Raw genomic sequence first — 26,849 nt, forward strand, 5'->3', positions numbered from 1 at the left:
GGAACGTTTTCCTGTTCTTCTGTATATGCTCCAGCCGCAGGGTAATTCGAGGCTATGTGGCAAGGCAATTCTTGTCAGTTAGGTCTGAGATGTGATTTATAGCAACTTTTATTATTATTTGTATTTAGAACAAAAGCACAGCTAGCATCGTGGTGCTAAACAGAGGCGAAGAGTGTTAGTCAGCAGCACAGCTAGAGCCAAAGCAAACCTTGCAACTACTATGGGGCCCTCAAGAGGAGGTGGCCTGGTCCAGGGGCGTGCACACACACACACACACACACACACACACACACACACACACAATTTATGCCAACTTTACTTGCCTTTAGAAGAAAAAATCTTCTTCACACCATACTTTTCCACAGTGGGCTTGCCACAAAAACATTAATCACCCATTCCCAGATTGGTTCAGAATAACTTAGCCAGCGGGGGCTGATTGCGGCTGAACGGAGGCACACGGGAGGACGGTGAGGGTCTCACCGGTGCTTATGGGACTGGAGGAAGCCCCGGGTAAGTATCAAATCTTTCTTTTATAGTGTCTCTAGTACACTTTAAAGACGTGCATACAACTGATTTAAGTTGGCTGAGGCAGACGATAAAGATGTCCCAGCTGACAATCAGGCATGTGTAAGGCACCAGACGACCCCCAATGCGTGAGCGATCCACTGGAAGGATGTACCCAACACCAGCAGCACCGATCCCCCTGGCAATCCCATTGTTTGCGCAACTCCCTCGCCCACCACGTGACATCAAGCATGTGCCACTTTTCGTCCCTCCATTGCCCCTCCATATAGCAATACAGCATGTTGTCAGCGACACAGCAGTGCAGCAGGGCTCAGAGATGTCGCCAAAGGGGATCAGCTCCTGATCCATGGGTGACATGCGTTGGGCATGTGAAAGAGCTTTTAACCAGCTCAGCTCGTCCATCACCGCCGGAGGCTGCCGCTCAGGCCCTGCTGGGCCGATTTTCATCAAATAAAGAGCAGCACACGCAGCCGGCACTTTGCCAGCCGCGTGTGCTGCCTGATCGCCGCCGCTCTGCGGCGATCCGCCGCGAGCAGCGGCAAAAGAGGGGCCCCCCAGCCGCCTGAGCCCAGCGTAGCCGGAACAAAAAGTTCCGGCCAGCGCTAAGGGCTGGATCGGAGGCGGCTGACGTCAGGACGTCGGCTGACGTCCATGACGTCACTCCGCTCGTCGCTATGGCGACGATGTAAGCAAAACAAGGAAGGCCGCTCATTGCGGCCTTCCTTGTTTATTCTGGGCGCCGGAGGCGATCGGAAGAACGCCTCCGGAGCGCCCTCTAGTGGGCTTTCATGCAGCCAACTTTCAGTTGGCTGCATGAAATAGTTTTTTTTTAATTTAGAAAAAACCCTCCCGCAGCCGCCCTGGCGATCTTAATAGAACGCCAGGGTGGTTAAAGAAAACCTGAACAGAACATTAAAAGCCAAAATAAGCATACACAAGTCATACTTACCTCCCATGTAGTCTACTCCTCAGTGTCTTTCTCCTGTCCCGCGTCCTGTTTGTTCACTGTGATCAAGGGAATTTTCCATCCTCCATTTTGAAAATGGCCGTTACCCATAACAGCTTTCTGGTCAGCACACAGTTAAACTGTAACATCGCCCACTTGAGCCATAGCGAAACATGGACACTACTTGGTACATCAGTTTTCCTCTCAGCTATAACTGACAGCAACTGATATTTTACTGACAGCAACTGATATATTGTCAGAACTGGAAGGGATTATTGTCAAAAGAAAATGGTGAGCTTCTGAAAGGAACTGATGGCAATGTAACTATGTAATGTTTATTTGAAATTACCTCATGTGTTTATTTTAAATATTTTTACTCAGTACAGGTTCTCTTTAACCATAGACCCTGAAGACCCTGAACCAGCATGCAGATCAGGTGCTCTGACTGAAGTCTGACCGGATTAGCAACATACCTGTTTCATTTGGGTGATTTAGACATTGATACCAGAAAGACAAGCAAGACTGCAGCTAGGCAAATGTTTTTTGTTTAAATGGAAATCAATATGGCAACTTCCATGTGCTTCTCACTTCAGGATCCCTTTAAAGCACAATTCTATTGAGCTATTGCAGAGAGTGGAATCTGGCTTACCTGTCAGCTGTATTTCAATTGAGGGGGCATGATATTTCGGGGAAATGTTGGCCACATTTGTTAGTTGGCAAAAATGGTGGCTGTAGTTCATGTATGAAGAAAATTGTGTCTGTTTTTAATATGAGGAAAATGACAGCTATATTTCCTAAGTGGAGGACATAAACGATATCTCCACTCATTACATGAACAAAATTGTGGCTGCACTTGTTAGTTAAGTGAAATGATGGATGGGGGAGAGATGATATATGCATATGTGAAGAAAATGATTGCTGCATTTCATACGTGTGTGGAAATGATGGCTGCACTTGTCATATGAGACCTATGACGATTTTCACATATTGTATGGCATAAGTGTTACTTCATCAAAAGATGTAATGTAGTTTTAGTCATCTACAGATGTATGTAATGTAGGTGCAGTGATCAAATGTTATTACTCATTTTTCTATTGGACACATATAAAAAAAAAAAAAGTAGCTTTTGTGTGTTAAAAATATTATTCACGGTGTTTGATCTGGTATTGAGGGAGGTCAGGAGTGGTGGGTAGGGGGGAGGGAGGAAGGTTGTTGCACTGGATGATTTAAACTGATTGGGCTTAAGCAAGGTGGGTGGGGGCCACTCCTTCAATCACCTCTTCTCCCACAACTGCCAGTACAGCATTTCATGAACCTCCTGACACACCCTGACACACACACACACACACACACACACACACACACACACACACACACACACACACACACACACACACACACACCTTTGCCTTACCTTGTCACACCTCAACAGTATCTCTTTATCTTCTTAGATGCTGGCAGAAAGGTTTAATTACAGCCACATATTCCCTACAATGGCCTAGATTCATAAAGCTTTACCGTATGAAGTAATGCATAAAACAGCTGACTTTACCGAGCACTTGGGAAGATGCAGAGGAGCTAGTGGGGAAATCACCTAAGCATGACATGTTTAATGTCTCTTGCAGTTCATGTAAGCTGTGGCAATAAAATAAAATGTTAAGACAGGCTAATGGACAGATTCACACGGAGCAGAGGGATTATAACAAACAATATAACAAACATGTACTGTACATTCCAAAGGGATGTTGGGGATGCGGCTTACTATTGTAATGCCCTCACTGCACGGAACAGCTTGCAACAACACAGAGACAACTCCCCACTGCTCTGCTGTTTCTTAATAAATAGGTTTTTGTCAATTGAAGCTGGTAAATTACCGAACTTCTACCGCACCTGTGACATTTATGAATTAGCAAACAAAAGTCTAAAATACTGAATGCAGTATTTTAATAACCAGATCTTTTTTAATCGCACAGCCTTTTATGGATCGAGGCCAATAAGGGGCAGAGCGACTGATGGAGGCTTGAGGCCATGACACTGCAGTGCCATAGCAGCCCACCAAATCAGGTAATTTGGGAGCATACCTACCCTGGCTGTTAAATTGGTTCCATGATAGACCGTAATGATTTGGTTATATTACATATAATTTGGGCACCAGAGGAACCAGACTTTGGTTATTATACAGCCAAGCTCCAGCTAACTTCCAGGAAAGGAAGCAGCGGCACATGGAGTTCAGCTACTATGTAGCCAAACTCCCGATAACGGCAAAGATAGCGGTGGTGCTTGGAGTTTGACTGCCATGTAGATAAACTCCTAATAGCGGCAATGTTTCAAGTAGCCAAAGCCCTGATGTCTACGGAGCAAGTCAGAAAGCAACACAACTCTGGACATCCGTGAGGGTAAGTGATAGGGAACTTAGGGTTTGGCACCCAAATTTGCAAACGTCTTTTGTTTAGATATACATGAAGCTCATCTCCAAAAAACAAAGGGCACCATGATGAAAGCCCCAATAAAGAGTTGTTGCTTAAACTTTCAGTGGCTTCATGGGTAGATGGGGATTCGGAGGTGGGGGGGCAATTCTTTATGTTATCATGTTGGAATGGGTTAGGGAGGGAGGATTGCAAAAAAGAAGGACTTAAGGCGCGTACACACATCCTGATTTTCCGCCCAACTTGTCATCCGACTTGACGTTTGAATGAAAAGTTGGACGTGTGTATGTGCAGTCGAGCGACTGATGACAGCCGGTTTGCCCAATCCACTTGGCGGATCAGTTGAACCAACTGCCATTCAAACGACTGTCAGGTCCGTACATGCATACAAATGACATCTAGTCGTTTGTCCAACTAATCAATGTTTAAACATAGAGTTGTTTAAACTAGTCCATTTTTCTATCCAGTCCATTGTCGATTATCAAGTTGGTTAAGCAACATGTAAATTAGGATATCAGCCACTTTGTTGGTCAGTGAGTACAGGAGGACATTTGAACAACTTGTTGTTAGCACTTCAAGTCGTTCAAACGACCAGTATAAATGACAATCAGGCATAAAGTTGGATGTGTGTATGCACTTTTGGACTTCAATTTAAGACTATACCATAGACGAACTGGCAGAACCATTAAGTGAGAGAACTAATGTCTGGCTATAAAGACAATTGGAAACTGACATTTACTCCTATAACTGTCTGAATTTTTGGTTTCCTTTTTTAGTTGGAGCTGTGATGTAAATTTGCATTTTCAGTTCTAGCCTAGAAAGAGGACATCCCCTTCAAGATGGAGATGTAAATGTCAAAGTAACGATGCCTAAAGGAAGATAAAGCTGCTTATGGGAATCGCCGCAGCGCCAAGTAATGACCAACAAGGAAGCACTGGCAAATAAAGAATCATAAATATGTTTAAGGTCCATAATGATCAGTTTAAACAACAATTTACTTTTTTTAAACTGTTTATTTATAACTGCTTTTGGAGACGAGCCATCTACACAAACAAGATAAGCAAATTATCAATTACCACAGATTCGCTCTGTTATGGCTGCAATGCATCCTAAGGAGATCTCAGAAGCAGTGTATATGTTTCCCAGAATGCCCTGCTGTGCATCTTGCTTCTCTGCTGAAAGGAGGACATTTAAAAAGGAAGCCGCTTAATCCGAGTGTTGATAGCGCGGTAATGTAAATATGACACGCATACGGCATCAGTTTGCTCGTTCCATTGCGCTGTTTGCAGTGCTTTCAGACACAGGTAATTTTTATGTAAATTTACATTGCTCTCATGGATTTGTACAGGCTGTATAAGAGGTAGGTATATATTACATGAGAAGGGGAGAGAAAAAGAGAGGGGGAAAAGACCGATCTTATTCCAAACAGCAGCAGATCTTTTTCTATAAAAGAAAGCAATATAGATTAGGATGGGTCTGAATACCTATAAACAGGGTCAAATTTACTATAAGGCACTGTAGGCATGCGCTTACAGGCGCCTGCTAATGGAAAGGTGTCTCCCTCCCCTTGTCCTTCCCTCCATCCTTCCCTATTCAGAGTCCCAAGAAGGTTTTAAATGAGAGGTTTTCATCCAGCTCTCAGCATTCCACTGACGAGATCTCCCTTTGGTTGGGGGCACCACTAGCTACTTAATCCTGAAGGTACCTCTGGTTACCTAATGCTAAGTGTCACCTGTAGCTACCTATGACGGGCAAGGGAAGTAAGAGGAGTGACAGCAGGCCCAGCCAGCACACTTGCAGTCCAGTTTGGTGGGGGTTTGTAGGTTCATGGAGGTTGAAGTTTAAGGTGCCAGGACATCTGTGCCTGTAGGCTCCTGTAAGGTAAATCCGGGCCTGCCTACTCGTTTTGTAAACAGTATGCAATACATTTATGTTACTTCTCTTGTTTGTCAGTACATTAGATATGAGCTCTAGAGGTGGGCCGAACGGTTCGCCGGCGAACGGTTCCAGGCGAACCTCGGGTGGTTCGCCTTCGCAGGCGAAGGCGAACTTTCCCGAAAGTTCAATTCACCCCATAATGCTCTATGAGGGTCAACTTTGACCCTCTGCATCACAGTCAGCAGGCGCATTGTAACCAATCAGGCTACGCTAAGCCCTGGAGCCCCACCCCCCCTTATATAAGGCAGGCTCCGGCGGCCATTAGCCTCACTCGTGTGCCTGCTAGAGACAGAATAGGGACAGCTGCTGCAGACTTGTTCTCCTAGGGACAGATTAGTCAGGCTCTTGCCTTCTTAGCTTGCTTAGATAGCGCCCCAGAAAAGCTCTTTTCAGAGTTCATCCTGCTGTGATCAATTTTTTTTTTCTGTGTTTGAAACTGACACTTGTGTTGTTTAGACAGCATTGCTAATTCATACTGTGTGTCCCACTGCCAGCAGCAGCAGCACATTCAGTGACTAGTACTACCTGTGTGTGTGATACACTTGTGTTGTTTAGACAGCATTGCTAATTCATACTGTGCGTCCCACTTGCACTGCCAGCAGCAGCAGCACATTCAGTGACTACTACCTGTGTGTGTGATACACTTGTGTTGCTTAGACAGCATTGCTAATTCATAATGTGTGTGTACCACTGCCAGCAGCCCACCAGCATTCAGCAGCACATTCAGTGACACCTGTGTGTGTGACAGGGAGCTGCACATTGTACTACCTACCCAGTACTGCATTTACCTACTACTAGTGCCTGTTGTGTTTAGTTAACCCACCTCATCACTGCATACACCTACGTTTGTGTTGAGTGAACCCACCTCGCTGCACATAACTACCTTTTGTGTTGAGTGAACTTGCGTCACTGCATATAACTACCTTTTAAGTTGAGTGAACTCACCTCGCTGCATATCTACCTTTTCTGTAGAGTGAACTCACCTCACTGCACATAACTACCTTTGGGTTGAGTGAACTCAGCTGACTGCATATAGCTACCTTTTGTGTTCAGTGAACTCACCTCACTGCATATATAACTACCTTTGGGTTGAGTGAACTCACCTCACTGCACATAGCTACCTTTTGTGTTCAGTGAACTCACCTCACTGCATATATAACTACCTTTGGGTTTAGTGAACTCAGCTGACTGCATATAGCTACCTTTTGTGTTCACTGAACTCACCTCACTGCATATATAACTACCTTTGGATTGAGTGAACTCACCTCACTGCACATAGCTACCTTCTGTGTTCAGTGAACTCACCTCACTGCATATATAACTACCTTTGGGTTGAGTGAACTCACCTCACTGCACATAGCTACCTTTTGTGTTTAGTGAACTCACCTCACTGCATATATAACTACATTTGGGTTGAGTGAACTCAGCTGACTGCATATAGCTACCTTTTGTGTTCAGTGATTTCACCTCACTGCATATAGCTACCTTTTGTGTTCAGTGAACTCACCTCACTGCATATATAACTACCTTTGGGTTGAGTGAACTCAGCTGACTGCATATAGCTACCTTTTGTGTTCAGTGAACTCACCTCACTGCATATATAACTACCTTTTGTGTTCAGTGAACTCACCTCACTGCATATATAACTACCTTTGGGTTGAGTGAACTCACCTCACTGCACATAGCTACCTTTGGGTTGAGTAAACTCACCTCACTGCACATAGCTACCTTTTGTGTTCAGTGAACTCACCTCACTGCATATATAACTACCTTTGGGTTGAGTGAACTCACCTCACTGCGCATAGCTACCTTTTGTGTTCAGTGATTTCACCTCACTGCATATAGCTACCTTTTGTGTTCAGTGAACTCACCTCACTGCATATATAACTACCTTTGGGTTGAGTGAACTCAGCTGACTGCATATAGCTACCTTTTGTGTTCAGTGAACTCACCTCACTGCATATATAACTACCTTTGGGTTGAGTGAACTCACCTCACTGCACATAGCTACCTTCTGTGTTCAGTGAACTCACCTCACTGCATATATAACTACCTTTGGGTTGAGTAAACTCACCTCACTGCACATAGCTACCTTTTGTGTTCAGTGAACTCACCTCACTGCATATATAACTACCTTTGGGTTGAGTGAACTCACCTCACTGCACATAGCTACCTTTTGTGTTTAGTGAACTCACCTTACTGCATATATAACTACCTTTGGGTTGAGTGAACTCACCTCACTGCACATAGCTACCTTTTGTGTTCAGTGAAATCACCTCACTGCATATATAACTACCTTTGGGTTGAGTGAATTCACCTCACTGCACATAGCTACCTTTTGTGTTCAGTGAACTCACCTCACTGCATATATAACTACCTTTGGGTTGAGTGAACTCACCTCACTGCACATAGCTACCTTTGGGTTGAGTGAACTCACCTCACTGCACATAGCTACCTTTTGTGTTCAGTGAACTCACCTCACTGCATATATAACTACCTTTGGGTTGAGTGAACTCACCTCACTGCACATAGCTACCTTTTGTGTTCAGTGAACTCAGCTCACTGCATATATAACTACCTTTGTGTTCAGTGAACTCACCTCACTGCATATATAACTACCTTTGGGTTGAGTGAATTCACCTCACTGCATATATGTATTGTTATTTTTGGTCACTACCTCGGGGCGGGCATGCATGCCTGCCTGCCTGCTGCCCTCCTTGCCTGGATGTGTGGTGGTAGCTGTTGATCAGGCTCCAACTCCGGAACGCAATACAACCATCTACACTTTCAAACTATTTAAAAATACAACCATCTAAAGTTTCAAACAATTTAAAAATACAACCATCTACATTTTCAAACAATTTACAAAAATGCCAACAAAAATTGCCCTCCGTAAAACATTCTTGGCAAATGCTTTTGACTTGGTTTGTCTTCCGCTGGCTCAAGGGTCCATCTGACCACAGATGCCTGGTCTGCAAAGCACGGTCAGGGCAGCTACAGCATGGGTCTCAGCAAGCTCCCACTTCGGACCGGAATACAACCTTCATTCCCCGCGGTGACAATGGCAGACTTGCCCTCCATAACAGATTCCCGTAAAAGGATGTAAAGTTGATTCATTACAATTAGGGCCTCAACGTCCTGTATTGCATGCCTGCCTGCTGCCCTCCTTGGATGTGCAGTGGTAGCCGTTGCTCAGGCTCCACACACCGGATTACATCCCTCATTCCCCGGCCCTTACCCGGGGTCACAAATGGCAGACTTGCCCGCCTCCATATGATTCTCGTGAAAGGAATGTGGTGTCATCTTTGCCCGCCATAACTGGTTCTCATTAAAGGATTTAAAGTACATTCATTTCAAATACACAGCAGGGCCTTGAAAGTCCTCCTCCTGTATTGTTATTTTTGGTCACTACCTCGGGGCGAGCGTGCATGCCTGCCTGCTGCCCTCCTTGGATGTGCAGCGTTGCTCAGGCTCCACACTGGATTCCATCCCTCATTCCCCGGCCTTTACCCGGGGTCACAATGCCAGACTTGCCCGCCTCCATAGGATTCTCATTGTAGCGGTACTGAACAAGTACACAGCAAGTAGTAAATGTAATTTTAAAAAAAAACGTAAGCTTTTTAACAGTGCCATGGAAAGTTGAGAAGGAAGTCATACATTACCTGACATCACTGAGTGAGGAAGAGCAATCTTGCCATGTTGCGTAGTAGTCCAGCACGGCCGTCACAACACACAACAAACAGCTATTTGCGGTGCTTTACACAGTGAGTTTGGTGTGTCAGTGTGAAGCAGTACTCTAATTACACTCCCTGATTGATGTATACACATGCAAGATGTTTTAAAGCACGTTAGGCCTGCAATTTAGCATTCAATGTGATTTCTGCCCTTAAAACGCTGCTTTACCTCACATCCAGATTTTTCCCCGGGACTTTTGGCGTGTATCCCACTCCGCCATGCCCCCCTCCAGGTGTTAGACCCCTTGAAACATCTTTTCCATCACTTTTGTGGCCAGCATAATTTTTTCTATTTTTCAAAGTTCGCCTCGCCATTGAAGTCTATTGCGGTTCGCGAACTTTTCTGCGAACCGAACCTTCCGCGGAAGTTCACGAACCCGGTTCGCGAACCTAAAATCAGAGGTTCGGCCCATGTCTAATGAGCTCTTGCATTCAAACATCAAGGTTTTGATGTAACTTGAAAAGAGAAAATCTTGCACGTGACTAGGAATACTCATTCGGATTTTGCAGAAGTGAAATTTCCGAATTTCCGAACAGAAACCCAAATTTCCGATCGGAACTCAGAAATCAGAAAACGGAACTTGGAAAATGGATTTCTGTGGAAATACTGCATTACTGCAATTCAGTAATTTTAGCCCAATTACAGGAATCGGAAGCAATGGACCAATAAGAGAATGCAGAAACAACTGAAACAAGTATTTGATCAATCAGAGAATGGCAAAAATGACCAAAAAAAAACCACCACTCGGAAATCGGAAATCTGCGGAATTGGTAATCAGCATTGGCGGAAACTGGCATTTCTGTGGAATTGGAAATTGGCATTTCCAACCATCCCTACACTTGACACCCTACATAATAATAATTAATATGATTTATCGTTATTATTGCTATTACTATTATTATTATTATCAACATTGTTGATTTATAAAACATCAACATATTCCGAAAATATTCACACATTTATTGGGGTTGCCTAGTTAAAGAAGTACCCGGTATTAGAATGTCAATAATTTTACCAACATTCTATTATCCTCAATAGGAGAATATCAGTAATTGGGACAATATTCTACACTCTCCTTCTGTAACTAAACATCACACTAACCCTCCCCTACAGCAGTGTTTCCCAACCCTGTCCTCAAGGCCCGCCACCAACAGTGCATGCTACAGAATCAAGTGCTTTTGATGCTGGTGCCAGCCGCGTAGCACCTTACTTGAGTGCTACTATAGCACTAGTGCTATAGTGCGTGCCCTGCACACAGATAATTTGGGGTTCTGAGCGCCGGAGCCTAAATCACTTCTCCCTCTGAGTTGCTGCGGCTCGGTGGGGGAATAGTATTTTACGCCGCCGGTAATTTGAGCGGCAGCAAACTCACCGGCGACGCACATATACCTACCTAACCTTCCCTCTACCTTCACCCAACCTTCACCTCCCCTTCTACCTTCACCTAACGCTGACCTCCAGCTTCCTTCACCTAACACTTATAACTACCACCCCCTGTCTTTCGCCTATAGTATAGCTCAGAAGCTACTTCAATTAGGTAAAGCCTGGTACTCACTGTATTGCAAATCCAGCACCCAAAATACTGAATTCCGATCAGAAATGCAAAAATTCAATCCCGCAGTATCCGAATGAGTATCCCTACTAGAGATTGCTACATTGCCTTTCTGGGCGTCTTTGGGAGTCATCTCTGAATACAGTAGATTTGAAAAGGGTACGGGAAGATGAGGCATGATTTACTGCTCAAAAGCAGCTGTCAAAATTGTTTAATTGCATCTGATTTTGAAGTTAATTAGAAACGTTCTCACGTAGTCCATCTCCTCATGGGGGATTCTTGGGTATTTTTTTTTTTTACAAAAGCACATACTGAATGGTGGTTGCTCATTCTAGCTGCCAAAATAGTGTGAAAATGAGCAAGGCGGAAACTTTAATAGGGAGTGTTTTTATAAAAAATAAAGGTAATACTGATAATCTTCATGAGAAGATGGACTAGTTCAAAATCTGTCAGCTATTTACTGCGTACTGTAGGGAGAGGAGTCTACGTGTTTTATCACGTGCAATAAACAAGCTCTGCTTCTAGTAAGTGATTCCTAAGCGGTGGCCACTCATTTCGCTACTCTCTGCACTGTATGCTACCCATTTCTTTTTTAGGCTGTCCGGTGCGATTTTATTGGCACATGGAACTACATTGCAGTGCAGCACGCACCCTACTGGCAGTAGGGCTTGACGTACCGGAAACAGGAAGTGGTAGAGCGAACGAGCTTTGGGCAGCTAGATGTAACCTCTATTAAGGTACTGTACTGTCATCTGCTTACATCTCAAGTGGGCTTGCATAGCCCCGGGCAAGTTCCACACCCCTTTTTGCGCCTAGGTACTATACACATTTTCTCCTTCATCGTTGGGTCTGAGCCGACCCCACCTCTAGCAGCAACACATTCATCCACACAAGCGCAAACTTTTTTCTTTTTTATTTACTGCGTACTGTAGATGACAGTAACATTGGAAATAAGCTGTTTAAAGTGCATTTTACTTTAGGAGAAATTAAGATTTTATTTGCACGCACTTTAAATGTTTACATTTTTTTACTGTAGTTGTTCTTTATTCAAAACCTTATGAAGTTTGGAATGAAGCCAATTAGCATGCAAATCACATTTGATACCATCTCATACCATCTTATTAACTATCTCTTTACAACATAGGGAAACATCATACATTTTATTTGCACATTCCATACACAGCTATAAAAAAGGGAAAAAAAATGGCTCCATCCATCCATGGAAGGACACAGACTGAAGGGAGCACGCCAGCTGAACAGGTGAGTGATGCATGTGCTCCACTGCTGTGAGAACCATGCAGTGGCCCTGGGAAACTACTCTTAGCTTGGGGGGAGACCTGAGGAGCCTGTTGCCAGGCACTTGCCCTAGGCACTTGCCTTCCTTGGCCCACCACCTTTTATGCCACATCTGGGCAGCACGGCGGCGTAGTGGTTAATGCTCTTGCCTTGCAGCACTGGGTCTCTGGATCAAATCCCAGCCAGGTCAACATCTGCAAGAAGTTTGTATGTTCTCACTGTGTCTTTGTGGGTTTCCTCCCAAAAACATATAGAAAAGTTATTTGGCTTCTCCCTAAATTGGCCCTAGACTACAATACATACAATACAGTACATAGACATATGACTATGGTGGGTATTAGACCAGGCATGGGCAAACTTGGTCCTCCAGCTGTTAAGGAACTACAAGTCCCACAATGCATTGCAGGAGTCTGACAGCCAAAGTCATGACTTATAAAGGCAAATGAATTGTGGGACTGTAGTTCCGTAATAGCTGGAAGGCCGAGTTTACCCATGCCTGTATTAGACTGTGAGCTCCTCTGAGGGACAGTTAAGTGACAAGACAATATAATCTGTATAGTGTTGTGTAAGATGTTGGCACTATATAAGTACTAAATAATTATAATAATAATCTTCCATCAGTCATGTTGGGGCATCGGTCTCTGGCAGATTCAATCCCAGTGATCAAATCTGCCAGGGAAAATCGATTGATGTTTAGGCCCCTTTAGGCTGTATGAAAAATGAAACTCAAACTTTTTGGGCCTTGATAACTGTTTTAATTATTTGTTGATGACCAATAATTTCCATACAGCAAATGGCCCTTTAAATTGAGGCTGCATTGCTTATTTATTTATGTATGTAACATAATGTCCATCGCCCGCAATGTCTATTTATTGTGGCAATATCTAGTGTGTCACAAGTCTTAGAATATAATGACTTTGCTTATTGATGAGCCATTAAGGACGCTCCTCCGGGCGAGATTTCAGAACTGGTTAATGTCACAGTCACATGTATGCAGCGCAAGACCGAAACGGTTCCTATGCCTGTGGTAAAGGTTCTGATTGTTCTCAGACATATTTTTCCTCCATACAGCCTGCTTTCATTTTGCTTGGTGAAGGCCCCTCTATGCCTGTAGGGCAGAATGCTGTGCGTCTGACAGTGCGGCTCAGACTAGGCGCTTGTGACAGCAGAAGAGGGAGGAATAAAACGTAGTAAAAATAAAAATAATAATTCTCCATTCTAAATTTGGAGGCATTCTGTTCTGCCGCGCTGTCATATCCTGGCAGTGACAGCTTGGATTGGTAGCTGACACTGATTGGCAGTAAAGGCTGAGCTGTCTGGAAAAGACCTCTGTGTGAAAAGCATTGAAGAAAACGGCTAGAGAGGGCTTTTTCAACTTCCTGTCCCTTTCAAACTTTTTTCCTTTGGTCATTTCAGCTACAGCCTAAAGCAAATGTATGCCAACGGGGCTTTATCTTATAGCATGGCTGTCGTATTTCACATTCTTGCTAAACTACAGGTACTGGTGATAAACTTCACCGTGAAAGCACCTTCATTGCCGTCCCTGTGCTGCTGCTGACCAGGATTCTTTTGTGAAGCTGCAATGTCACTCCTGTAAACTCTAGACCTTCAAAGTGAAGAGTAATCCCTCTGCATTTTTATCTGGGGAGGAAAGCACAGGCTGTCAAAGACTGGAAGAATTCTGCAGGAAATGATGTTCCAGTTTCACTACTCAGGCAACGACATTGTTACATTGGGCTTGATTCACTAAAGCATGCACGTGATATCATGCGCGTAAAGGTTTGCGACCGTAAAGGTACGACTTTGTGCGAACGGCGTTACGCTTCGCGTGCAAAGTATCGTTATCACATGCTAAGTATCATTGTCACGTGAAGTCCCTGCAGATCATGAGAACGGTATGTAGATAATGAATTATTACTGTATACAGTTCATTACGCGACGCGCATTAAACTTTGCGCATGCCGTATTACATTAACTCACAATGTAAGATTGAAGATTGTATACAAATGTAAGCAGACTGCAGAGTGGTGCAGCGGAAGTGTGCTGGGCCTATAACCCAGAGGTTGATGGATTGAAACCATCCCCTGCTAGGCATGATTTCATTTTTGCACCTCGCTTTATCGCATGGGCAAAACGGTTTCCATAGCTCTGTAAGAGAAAGTGTAATAAGGGCCCTGCCGTAACATAGATATTACGGTAGCTAACACTACTCCTGGGTCTTTCTTGTAGTTGAAGAGATGAGTGAAATGGCTGGCTTCAGCCTGTAATGTTAGTTGACCTGGGTTCGATTCCCGGCCAATGGTGGTATAGTGGTGAGCATAGCTGCCTTCCAAGCAGTTGACCTGGGTTTGATTCCTGGCCAAGGTATGTGAGCTTGCTTTTGACAGCCTACAAATCCCTGGAAGACAAAATCAGAGAAAGGGAGGAAGGTAAAACAAAAAAACAAAAAAAGCATGAGAACAAGATTATTTCTCAAAAGAGCTGTTGTGGGGTGCTATTTTAGGAATAACAATCAGCAAGGAGCAAGATAACAAGCTTATAAGAGCTTAACTAATCTTTCCCTATGAGAGTCTGTCAGCAGCTTTCCCTTCACTAATTACTACAGGGACATGAACGACTATAATGGCCGGCGCTGCCTGCCCTATATAAGAGGGGGGGGGTGGCTCCAGGAGATAGTGTAGCCTGGTTGGCTACAACGGGCCTGCTGACTGTGATGTAGAGGGTCAAAGTTGACCTTAATGGTGCACTCTGGGGGCGAATCGAACTTCCGGAAAAGTTCGCTTGGAACCGTTCGCCGGCGAACCGTTCGGGCCATCTCTAGTGATAACTGAGTTATCACACTTTAGTGAATCAAGCCCATTGTTTGTGTTACATTTCAAGTAGTTTTGAATCAGGATGATACCATTTATAGAGGTAAATTAAAAAAAAGTGAGCTTACGGCTAATAAGCCTACTTCAGACTTAGTTCCTGTATATTGACAAGATGTTAAAAAACACACAGTGATTACAGGCTGAATAAGAACATTTTATTGTACTCTTCAAATGTAATTTTCCAAATATCTTAGAAGTTCTAATCTTACAAGATGGGTTTGGTCTTCATTTTATAATCTGAGAAGTTTTTTAGACCATCTTTAGATCAAACACAGACAATATTTTCTGTTGAATAAAAAATTTGGACACGGCTGATGTCCACTCTTTCCAGAGAATGGTAAAAAGCATTTTTTATACAAATTTTTATGAATCCAATTTTTTGTGCATACCAATGAAGTTTCATGAAATTGTATGTAATTAACTTTGCATTCGTATGTGAATTTTTTGCATTGGAAATGTAAAATGTCTCCATTCCCAAGGACATACACTGTATACAAATCATAGGCCTGATTTAGAAAAAAGGGGTATTTTTTTTTTCTGTGTAAAATTTGCATCTGAAAATTTGCACAATTTTGCACAACAAAGCAGGTCAAATGAGAAGGTATTGACTTGCATTAGATGTACGGCAAATGCAAATTCACAAAAACTCAAATTACATGCATTGTGCTATGTGGGCCCATTCACACTTGCGTTTGCAAAAGGCCGGCGATTTTTGCCGGTGTTTTGCAGGAGTGATTTTTACGCGATTTCACGTTTAGCGCTTCTATAGCACTGAAACGCAATCGCCGGGAAATCGCCTGAAAATGGTGCAGGCTACGCATTTGAGTTTCACAATTTTGGGCGATTTGCGGCGATTAGCTCTAATTGCCTAAGAACGGGCCCATAGGGTTTTATTACACTAGCACTTTAAAAAAACGCTATCGTTTGAGCGTTTTGCCAAAATCGCCGGCAAAACGCTCTAGTGTGAATGGGGCTTAAGTGAAAGGCCCCAGCAAAACAGCAGAGAGGAATACCTTGGATGGGCAGACAGAAGGACCCAGGAGGGGTGCTCTTAAGAAATAAGGTAGCCATCACCTTAACGGACCACTATCGTGAGAATGCTAACATTTAAAATACATGTAAACACATACAAATGAGACGTTAATTTCTTTCTGAGTAAAATGAACCATAAATTACTTTTTTTCCTGTGCTGCCGTCAGAAATTTGACATTACCATCAGGTTTTGGACTAGTCCATCCCCTTTCACTGGGGATTCTCAGCATGGCCTTTGTTATTTCTAAAGACACTCTCTGCAAAAAATATATGCAAAGATGCTGCCCGGCCTCCCTGATCACTGCACACTTTTTTGGCAGTTGGACGGAGCAACTGTCATTTATTCTAAAAGAGGGCAGAGCAAGCTAATTAACCTCCCCGGCGTTCTATTGAGATCGCCAGGGAGGCTGCGGGAGGGGTTTTTTTTAATAAAAAAAAAAACTATTTCATGCAGCCAACTGAAAGTTGGCTGCATGAAAGCCCACTAGAGGGCGCTCCGGAGGCGTTCTTCCGATCGCCTCCGGCGCCCAGAATAAACAAGGAAGGCCGCAATGAGCGGCCTTCCTTGTTTTGCTTAGATCATCGCCATAGCGACGAGCGGAGTGACGTCATGGACGTCAGCCGACGTCCTGACGTCAGCCGCCTCTGATCCAGCCCTTAGCGCTGGCCGGAACTTTTTGTTCCGGCTACGCTGGGCTCAGGCGGCTGGGGGGCCCCTCTTTCGCCGCTGCTCGCGGCGGATCGCCGCAGAGCGGCGGCGATCAGGCAGCACACGCGGCTGGCAAAATGCCGGCTGCGTGTGCTGCTTTTTATTTGAAGAAAATCAGCCCAGCAGGGCCTGAGCGGCAGCCTCCGGCGGTGATGGACGAGCTGAGCTCGTCCATACCGCCCAGGAGGTTAAGGCGGGTGCAGAGAGGCAAGATCGGCGGTAACAGAGGGAACGCGTAATTCATTGCGATGTTGAATCTACATCCTGTCAGAGCTGCAGCACCACCCGCTGGATGTAGATTCGTACTGCGTTGGTCCTGAACCAGTTAAGGTAAGACTTCCTTATCACTCATTTTTGTTTATATTCTTCCACTCTTGGGCGCCTCCTACCTCCTTTCTATATACGGTACATAACTCAGAGCTGTATTGTTATTATATCCAATGTTCATTTGCATACATTATACTACTGTCCCTTTAAGGACATATTCATTATTCATCCTTACTTATTCCTTGGTCTTTGGTTATCAGTTTTAAAAAATGGCTGGCAGAAAAGAAAATGCAACAGTAGGGCTGGCTGAGTAATAAGATTAACCAATTAAGCGTTATTTATGGATTTAACTAGCCTGGCTATAATTAGCCTTACATATGGTTATTAAAGGGCGGTTCTGCAACGTAATTGTGTTGTTAGAATCACAATATCCACATAACAAAGTGGAAACAAAACATCCTGAATATTTATAAGAAAAAAAAACCATAAAAGTTTAATTGTGAACATAATGCTAATAAGTAGCATAGCAAATAAGTGGCTAGCATTGGTACCTTGTAGTGTTAGGTCCTAGATTTGCTTTTACTCTATGGAATCCATATTTCCTTTTTGGCTGTTTTAGTATTTTTTCAATGCAGGTAAACTGGCATCCTCACAAATTTCAGGCCATCCAGGCGCGGATTTACATCACCGGAGTTTTAGGCACAGATGTTCTGGCACCCTACACTTCTCCCTCTATGAACCTACAAACCCCCACTGAACCACACCTCAAGTATGCCAGCTGGTCCAGTCGTCACTTCTCCCTTACTTCCCTTGCACGTCATAGGTAGCTATCTATAGGTGCCCCTTAGCTTAAGTAGCAGGAGGTGCTCATACTTGTCAGTGGAATGCCGACACCCAGGTGCGTAATCTCTCATTTACACTCAGTTTGGGACTCTGCATAGGAAAGAAGGGATACAGGCACTTGGGGAGGGGTGCAAGCCACCATTCCTTCATCAGGCGCCTGTAGGCATGTGTCAACAGTGCCTTATGGTAAATACGGCCCTGTGTCCATCTCCTTTTATAAGGAGACCCCCAGAGCTCCCTGTCGGGTCACTGCACATCTCTGAGGCCCCCAACGTAGCTGCGCAGGGCACCCCTGTCAATATGCATACTGCCGCTAATGACGCCTCTCGCCGCAAGTTTCCCCATTGGTCCACTGTCTCAGCCAATAAAATGGCTCAGACAGTAGACCACTCGGGAGCCCTGAGGAGCTTCAAAGATGCTTTGCCAGAGCTCCGATTCACAGTAATTACAGTGACTCATACACTGTAATTACGCGATGGGAAACTTCCAGTGAGAGACGGCGGGTGATTAGCGGCGGTATGTATATAGACAGGGGTGCCTGGAGAAGCTATGTGGGGGGCTTCAGAGATGTGCCGTGGCCCAACGGGGAGCTCTGGGGGTCTCCTTATTAAAGAGCTTCTGTAACAAAATTTTCAGCCTTATCTCTTCTATCCTATAAGTTCCTATACCTATTGTAATGTGGTCTGTGCTGATTGCTGCAGCCTTTTCTATTTGCACTGTCTCTGTGATATATCTAATCTTCTTTTCTTTGTCAAGCTTTGTCGACCCAGGGAGGAATGTGCTGCCTCTGCTGTGATAGGGAAAAGTTTTGCACGCCCCTCCAGGCTCTGTGTGTGTGCTTTGTGTATTCATTACAGACAGGTCTCTGCTCTCAATTTCAGCTTGTCTAGGGAGGGGGGGGGGGAGGAGCTGTCCATGCTAATAAACTATGAGAATTCCTGACTGGAGTTCAGATAATTTACTATGTAATAAAAACTTGTAGTATACTGTAACATGATATGTATATATACACAAACATCACTTCCTGGTTAGCGGCACATGTTTTTTGTTTGTAAACACTGCCTAAAACTGGCGATTAAAAGCGGTGGGAAGCGCCAGAAACGGCAGAGAGGGATCCAGGAGATCACAGTGACTCGATTGGTATGTTTTTTATTGTACAAATCGGACAGTCCAGATTCTCTTTAACCATTTGAGGACCGCAGTGTTAAACCCCCCTAAAGACCAGGCCTTTTTATTGTTAATTGGCCACTGCAGCTTTAAGGTCAAGCTGCAGGGCTGCACAACACATTTTAATATTTTTTTTATTTATTTTTAATACATTTTGCTTTTTTTTTACTTGGGCTCCCCTGCTCCCTCCCTCCCCCTGCCAGCCAATCAGGGTGATCAGCTGTCATAGGCTTCAGCCTATGACAGCCGATCACTCCCCAGTCTCAGGAGGGGACAGCCGTGTCACACGGCTGTCCCTAGTACAGCGGTGCTGCCGATCGCAGCACTGTACATGTAAATAGACGGCGATCATGCCGTCTAACAGTCTCCCGAGTGGCAATTGAAGAGGGGGCGGAGCTCCGCCCCCGAACAGGAGATGCGCGCGCGATCTCCTGCAAAATGCAGCCCCTGGACTTGACGCCAATTGGGGTTAGACGGTCCTGGGGCTGCCGCCGTAACCACGCCCATTGGCGTTTGGCGGTCTTTAAGTAGTTAAAGGAGACCCCCAGATGCAGTGGCAGAAGATGGTGGCGGGTGTGCGCATGTGTGGGGACTGGGGAGTGAGGCCGTGGTGCTGAAGGACAGCACCACAGGGTGAAGCCTTGCTCCCCATCACCTGTAACACAGTAGCATCGCTCAGGCTTTTGCCTGAGTAATGCTCCCTAATGATCAGCCATCGCGCAAAGGAAACCGGCAATAGGATTTGCCGGTAATCCTCGTGCAATGGCAAGGTGATGAGTAGCTTGAATCTGCAAGTTTCTTAGCTCCTGGAATAGAATATGGCCAAAGTAGAAGAAACAAGAGCTCTCCTCTGGTACATTAACTTTTAATCTTCAATAGACACACATACAAGTTACACTTACAGTGTGGTAGAATGTTATGAGCGCATCAAAGGCCTGCCGGCAACTCGTCTCCTACTCCTACGCTTGGCCAGAGCGACAGGTGCAATGGAACAGTGTGGAGCGGGGTGGGCGGAGCCTCATCGCGCCGTAGCCGTCTGACGTCACTACACATTTCTGCATTAACCACGCCTTCATCCATCGCTCCTGTCGCTCTGGCCAAGCGTAGGAGTAGGAGACGAGTTGCCGGCAGGCCTTTGATGCGCTCATAACATTCTACCACACTGTAAGTGTAGCTTCTATGTGTGTCTACTGAAGATTAAAAGTTAATGCACCAGGGGAGCGCTCTTGTTTCTTCTACTTTTGCACAGACTTGTTGGTACCACCCAGTTATTGGAGCAGCACCCGGAAGCATTGTGACATATCCTAGTGTGCAGGAAGCGCAGGACACAGTTCTCTGCTTGAATAGAATATGGCCCACAGACTTTACTACAAAGCCTGCATGCAGCATGTTAGAATAACACCATCTGTTACAAAACAGTACTGTGAACAGGCCCATAGAATTATATGGGCAGTGAGTTGACATATAGAATTATTCTGCAATGCAGCTGAGCACTGTAAACTAACCCTAAGGCTAGGTTCCCAGTGGGACGTTGTGTTTTTTTCACTGTACAACAGGAAGACAACACAACGCAACAAAAAAGTCATAATGCACATTACCGCCAAGTTACGTCACATACAGTAGGTACAGTGAAGCATACAATAAAAATAAAAATGCTTCCCTGTATCTGTTAATGTGTACGTTTAGAGGTAACACATACATATAGTGCGTTACCATAACGCAACACATTACACCATAACGCTAAGGCCACCCTGTGAACGTCACATAGACTAATCAATGGAGTGCGGTAAGTAGTGTTGGGCAAACACCTGGATGTTCCGCTAATCACCCGCCGTCTCTCACTGGAAGTTTCCCATGGCCGCGATGTTCGGGTGTTCGCGCCGAACTCCGAACATAATGGAAGTCAATAGGGACCCGAACTTTCGTGCTTTGTAAAGCCTCCTTACATGCTACATACCCCAAATTTACAGGGTATGTGCACCTTGGGAGTGGGTACAAGAGGGAAAAAAATTTAGTGAAAAGAGCTTATAGTTTTTGAGAAAATCGATTTTAAAATTTCAAAGGGAAAACTGTCTATTAAATGCGGGAAATGTCTGTTTTCTTTGCACAGGTAGCATGCATTTTGCCGCCATGCAGTCATAAATGTAATAAAGATAAGAGTTTCTATAAACAGGGACCGGCAACGCTAACCCAGCAGCAGCCCACGTGATGGAACAGGAGGAGGCGCAGGAGGAGAAGGCCACGCTTTCAGACACAACAACCCAGGCCTTGCATGAGGACAAGAAGCGTGCGGATAGCATGCTTTTTGCCGCCATGCAGTCATAAATGTAATAAAGATAAGAGGTTCCATAAACAGGGACCGGAAACGCTAACCCAGCAGCAGCACACGTGATGGAACAGGAGGAGGCGCAGGAGGAGAAGGCCACGCTTTCAGACACAACAACCCAGGCCTTGCATGAGGACAAGAAGCGTGCGGATAGCATGCATTTTGCCACCATGCAGTCATAAATGTAATAAAGATAAGAGGTTCCATAAACAGGGACCGGCAACGCTAACCCAGCAGCAGCACACGTGATGGAACAGGAGGAGGCGCAGGAGGAGAAGGCCACGCTTTCAGACACAACAACCCAGGCCTTGCATGAGGACAAGAAGTGTGCGGATAGCATGCATTTTGCCGCCATGCAGTCATAAATGTAATAAAGATAAGAGGTTCCATAAACAGGGACCGGCAACGCTAACCCAGCAGCAGCACACGTGATGGAACAGGAGGAGGCGCAGGAGGAGAAGGCCACGCTTTCAGACACAACAACCCAGGCCTTGCATGAGGACAAGAAGCGTGCAGATAGCATGCATTTTGCCGCCATGCAGTCATAAATGTAATAAAGATAAGAGGTTCCATAAACAGGGACCGGCAACGCTAACCCAGCAGCAGCACACATGATGGAACAGGAGGAGGCGCAGGAGGAGAAGGCCACGCTTTCAGACACAACAACCCAGGCCTTGCATGAGGACAAGAAGCGTGCGGATAGCATGCATTTTGCCGCCATGCAGTCATAAATGTAATAAAGATAAGAGGTTTCATAAACAGGGACCGGCAACGCTAACCCAGCAGCAGCACACGTGATGGAACAGGAGGAGGCGCAGGAGGAGAAGGCCACGCTTTCAGACACAACAACCCAGGCCTTGCATGAGGACAAGAAGCGTGCGGATAGCATGCTTTTTACCGCCATGCAGTCATAAATGTAATACAGATAAGAGGTTCAATAAACAGGGACCGGAAACGCTAACCCATCACAGATGGTCATTGTTCATGTTACTTGGTTGGGGTCCAGGAGTGTTGCATAGGCAGTGTTGCTGGTACCCTGTCCTGGCGCCCACAGAGTGGGATGTTTGGATACCATGTGGCGGGTCATGCTGGTGGTGGAGAGGTTGTTAATATTTTTCCCCCTGCTCAGGAGGGTCTTGCACACCTTGCAAATCACCATGGTACCATCCTCACTGCAGTCTTCAAAGAAAGTCCAGACTTTGGAGCACCTGCCTTGCTGGCGATTTCTGTTTGCGCCTCTTTTGCGTCTCACTTGAACTTCCACGCTTGTGGTGCCTGAAATTTCGCGCCGCCTACCTTGTGGCACAAGGCGAACTCGTGCAGCAGTGGGTTCTTCAACAGACTCATCTGTGCTGCTGCTACGACGGTGATGTTCTCCTTCACATATAAAATCTGGGTCTCTGTCAACATTGTCCATACCCTCCTCCTCTTCCATCTCCTCAAACTCGTCATATGTGATTGTGGGCCGCCGCCGTGGAGTAGAGCTCCCCAGAACAACCTCTGCGCAGCTCACTCCAACGTCGTCTTCCAGATCTTCTTGGCCGACCTCCTGCAATTGAAACCCCTCCTGCCCAACTTGCTCTGGGATTTGGGTTTCAAAGTCCTCGGACTCGCCTTGCATTTCAGTGCGCGGTGCATTTCCCATACTAAATGGTTGTGAATCCGGGCACAAAATTTCTGGCTGTTCCATTGACCTTTGAAAGGTGGAAGTTTGTTGGGCTGGGAATAGCTCCTGCGAATACCCCATTGTGTCCTGAGGAAATTCTTCGGACTGGTTATTTGGCAGTTGTGTGCGTGGTGTCGCTGCCGGTTGTGTCAGCTTTGTGCCCACTGGCTCCTTGTAACTGGCTGAGGACTCGGACCGCGTGCGTGATGTGCTGGTGCTGCTTAACCAACTGCTGGACACTTGAGAGGTCATCCAATTAATTGTCTGGTCCTGTTCTTTTGGATTTGTGAGGGTTGATTTCCTGGACAACATGGGCGGTATTGAGTGGGTTTTCTTCGGTGCTCCACTGTGGCCTGTACGTGAACCGTCAGGGGAAACACCTCTTCCCTTGCCCCTCCCTCTTTCACAGGATTTCTTCTTCATTTCACTTATCCTTAAAGTACACACTGACTGGCAGCAGTACAGTGGCAGTACAGAAATGCTATACAGTGGTGGGTGAGCGGTGTACTACTATTCCCAGCAGCGACACAGAGCACAATGCTATACAGTGGTGGGTGAGCGGTGTACTACTATTCCCAGCAGCGATACAGAGCACAATGCTATACAGTGGTGGGTGAGCGGTGTACTACTGTTCCCAGCAGAGACACAGAGTGGCAGTAAACACAATGCTATACAGTGGTGGCTGAGCGGTGTACTACTGTTCCCAGCAGCGACACAGAGCACAATGCTATACAGTTGTGGGTGGGTGAGCGGTGTACTACTGTTCCCAGCAGCGACACAGAGCAAATGCTATACAGTGGTGGGTGAGCGGTGTACTACTGTTCCCAGCAGAGACACAGAGTGGCAGTAAACACAATGCTATATAGTGTGGGTGAGCGGTGTACTACTATTCCCAGCAGCGACACAGAGCACAATGCTATACAGGGTGAGCGGTGTACTACTGTTCCCAGCAGACACACAGAGTGGCAGTAAACACAATGCTATATAGTGTGGGTGAGCGGTGTACTACTATTCCCAGCAGCGACACAATGACCGGGGGACCCTGGCTAGCCTGGCTGGAGAGAGAACTACCCTGCCTGCCTACCCAAAGCTAAACCCACAGACAAATGGCGGAGAAATGACGTGGATCGGGTATTTATTTACCCGAACCATGTGACCCGTTCGGCCAATCAGAGCGCGTTCGGGTCCGAACCACGTGACCCGTTCGGCCAATCACAGCGCTAGCCGAACGTTCGGGTAACGTTCGGCCATGCGCTCTTAGTTAAGCCATATGGCCGAACAGTTTGGCCGAACACCATCAGGTGTTCGGCCGAACTCGAACATCAACCGAACAGGGTGATGTTCTGCAGAACCCGAGCAGTGGTGAACACTGTTCGCCCAACACTAGCGGTAAGCAGCGTTATAAAACTTTATCACGCACGACCATAATGTCCCACTGTGAACCTAGCCTTAAAGGATACCCGAAGTGACATGTGACATGATGAGACAGACATGGGTATGAACAGTGCCTAGCACACAAATAGCTAGGCTGTGTTCCTTTTTTTCTTTCTCTGCCTGAAAGAGTTAAAGGAATACTATCGATTCGCACATTTTTTTCAATTGACACAGGAATTGTTTGGGAAGTGCTGCTAGGTACTGGTGTATACATTTTAGTAGCAGCCTCTTTGTTTACTGTTAGCAAAATACTTTTAAACTTTACTGTTAACAAAACTGACGGCAGGCTGAGCCATGAGGAGAGGGGGAATTCCCCTCACACTTGATCAGTTAACTGTATATGTAACTCTGTGTGTGACAGAGAAGAGAGCTCCCAACAGCTGAAGCAGCTGTGTCCTGTGTTTCTGACTGAAGTGTCTGAAGAGAGCAGAGGAAATGTAACTAATTTTCACAGCTTTTCATACTGTTTTTGCTTTCAGAGTTTGATATGTTTGATATTTGCTTTCTGTAGTCTGATATGCAACTCTGGCTGTGCATTGAAGCAGACACCCCATCTGCAATTGATTTGTCCCAATATAGCTAAATCCTACCCTCAATAAATTACAGCTTTTGCCTCTGATATTTAACATGAAAAGTAGGAAAATGTTTACACAGCTACTCAGACATTATTTGTACATTGTCATTTTAGAACACTTGGGTATTGATAGTATTCCTTTAAATATCAGGTATGTAAGTGGCTGACTCAGTCCTGACTCAGACAGGAAGTGACTACAGTGTGACCCTCACTGATAAGAAATTCCAACTATAAAACATTTTCCTAGCAGAAAATGGCTCCTGAGAGCAAGAAAGAAGTAAAAAAGGAATTTTCTTATCAGTGAGAGTCACACTGTAGTCACTTCCTGTCTGAGTCAGGACTTACATACCCGATATTTAACTCTTTCAGGCAGAGAAAGAAAAAAGGAACACAGTATAGTAATTTGTGTGCTTGGCACTGTACACACACATGTCTATCTCATTATGTCACATGTCACTTCGGGTATCCTTTAAAGAACGTAACTGTCGCCCATTGACTTACATTAGTTCCGCCACCTCTGCATTGCCGCAGAAGTCAGCCGGTAATACAATGTTGACTTTGTGGCAGATCAATGGCTGATCAGGCATTTCTGGTGCAACAAATGTGCTGGGCCCCATTGCCTTGCATTGCTATTGCGTTACCCTGCGCAAAAACAGGATAACACACTGCAGATTTTCAATGTAAGTGTAAAATGGGGTCTAAAAATGGCAGACACTGTGAGACACCAATTACATTACTTATCTTTTTTCTTTGCAGTCTTCTACCTTTTCAAAGAATAAATTTTTGTGGACAAGCTTGCTGCTGGACACATTTTCATACCCAATATATTGTATGAATTCCTGGATGCATGCTTTTTAACACACATGAAAGTGCATGCATCAGAAACTACAAGGGCTTGATTCACGCTATGCTTTGCGCGCGGTTTACCACGCGTAAAGGTTTACGTGCGCTATTGCAAAGGTTTGTGCACTTTAACGTTTGTGTGCGCATGCTTAACCACTTCACAACGGAGGGGTTTTACCCCTGAAGCACCAGCGCAATTTGTACATTGCAGCGCTGCTTCCATTCATTTTTTACTGTGATATGATTGGTTATTGGGGACTGGGGTCCCCATAACCAATCATTGCACTGCAGAGCGGGGGTGTGTGCGCGCGCGCGCGGGTCGCGGGGGCGCGCGATCGTGCGCTACACGTTTGTTTACATTAATGTGTTATCAATGGAGACTGCTTCTGTTTGAAGCAGCCTCCATTGTGTCCGCAATCGGCGCGTCTAATTGGATTTAGGAACGCTTGTTCCTAACATCCAATTAGTCACCTGCTGTGCTGGCTGGCTGGAGTGTGCGCGCGAGGTCCCCGCCCACTCCCAGCCAGTAAACAAATAAGTGCGCCTTTCTCCGTCCCTGGGGGTGAAGCAGTGCGCAGAGGGACGGAGAAATTTAGCACTGGGGGGTCAAGTGGTTAAAGGGAACCTGAACTGAGTAAAATTATTTAAAATAAACATATGATGTAGCTGCAAATGAATATTATATACTAACCTCACCATC

The 26,849-nt window shown here is 45.4% G+C and overlaps 1 long non-coding RNA gene across 2 annotated transcripts; it reads left to right on the forward strand.

Annotated features, from left to right (window-relative positions):
• The first annotated feature begins 1,706 nt into the window (after nt 1-1,706).
• Nucleotides 1,707-4,829, forward strand: LOC137561713 (uncharacterized). Of its 2 annotated transcripts, none has more exons than XR_011030095.1 (4): nt 1,707-1,762; nt 1,853-1,907; nt 3,445-3,535; nt 4,674-4,829. It is a non-coding gene; the product is annotated as an uncharacterized lncRNA (long non-coding RNA). The 2 variants fall into 2 exon arrangements; XR_011030096.1 differs by having other exon boundaries at nt 1,728-1,762; nt 1,858-1,907.
• Nucleotides 4,830-26,849: the final 22,020 nt, after the last annotated feature.

This window comes from Hyperolius riggenbachi, chromosome 3 (assembly GCF_040937935.1).
Source record: "Hyperolius riggenbachi isolate aHypRig1 chromosome 3, aHypRig1.pri, whole genome shotgun sequence".
Classification (NCBI taxonomy): Eukaryota; Metazoa; Chordata; class Amphibia; order Anura; family Hyperoliidae; genus Hyperolius; species Hyperolius riggenbachi.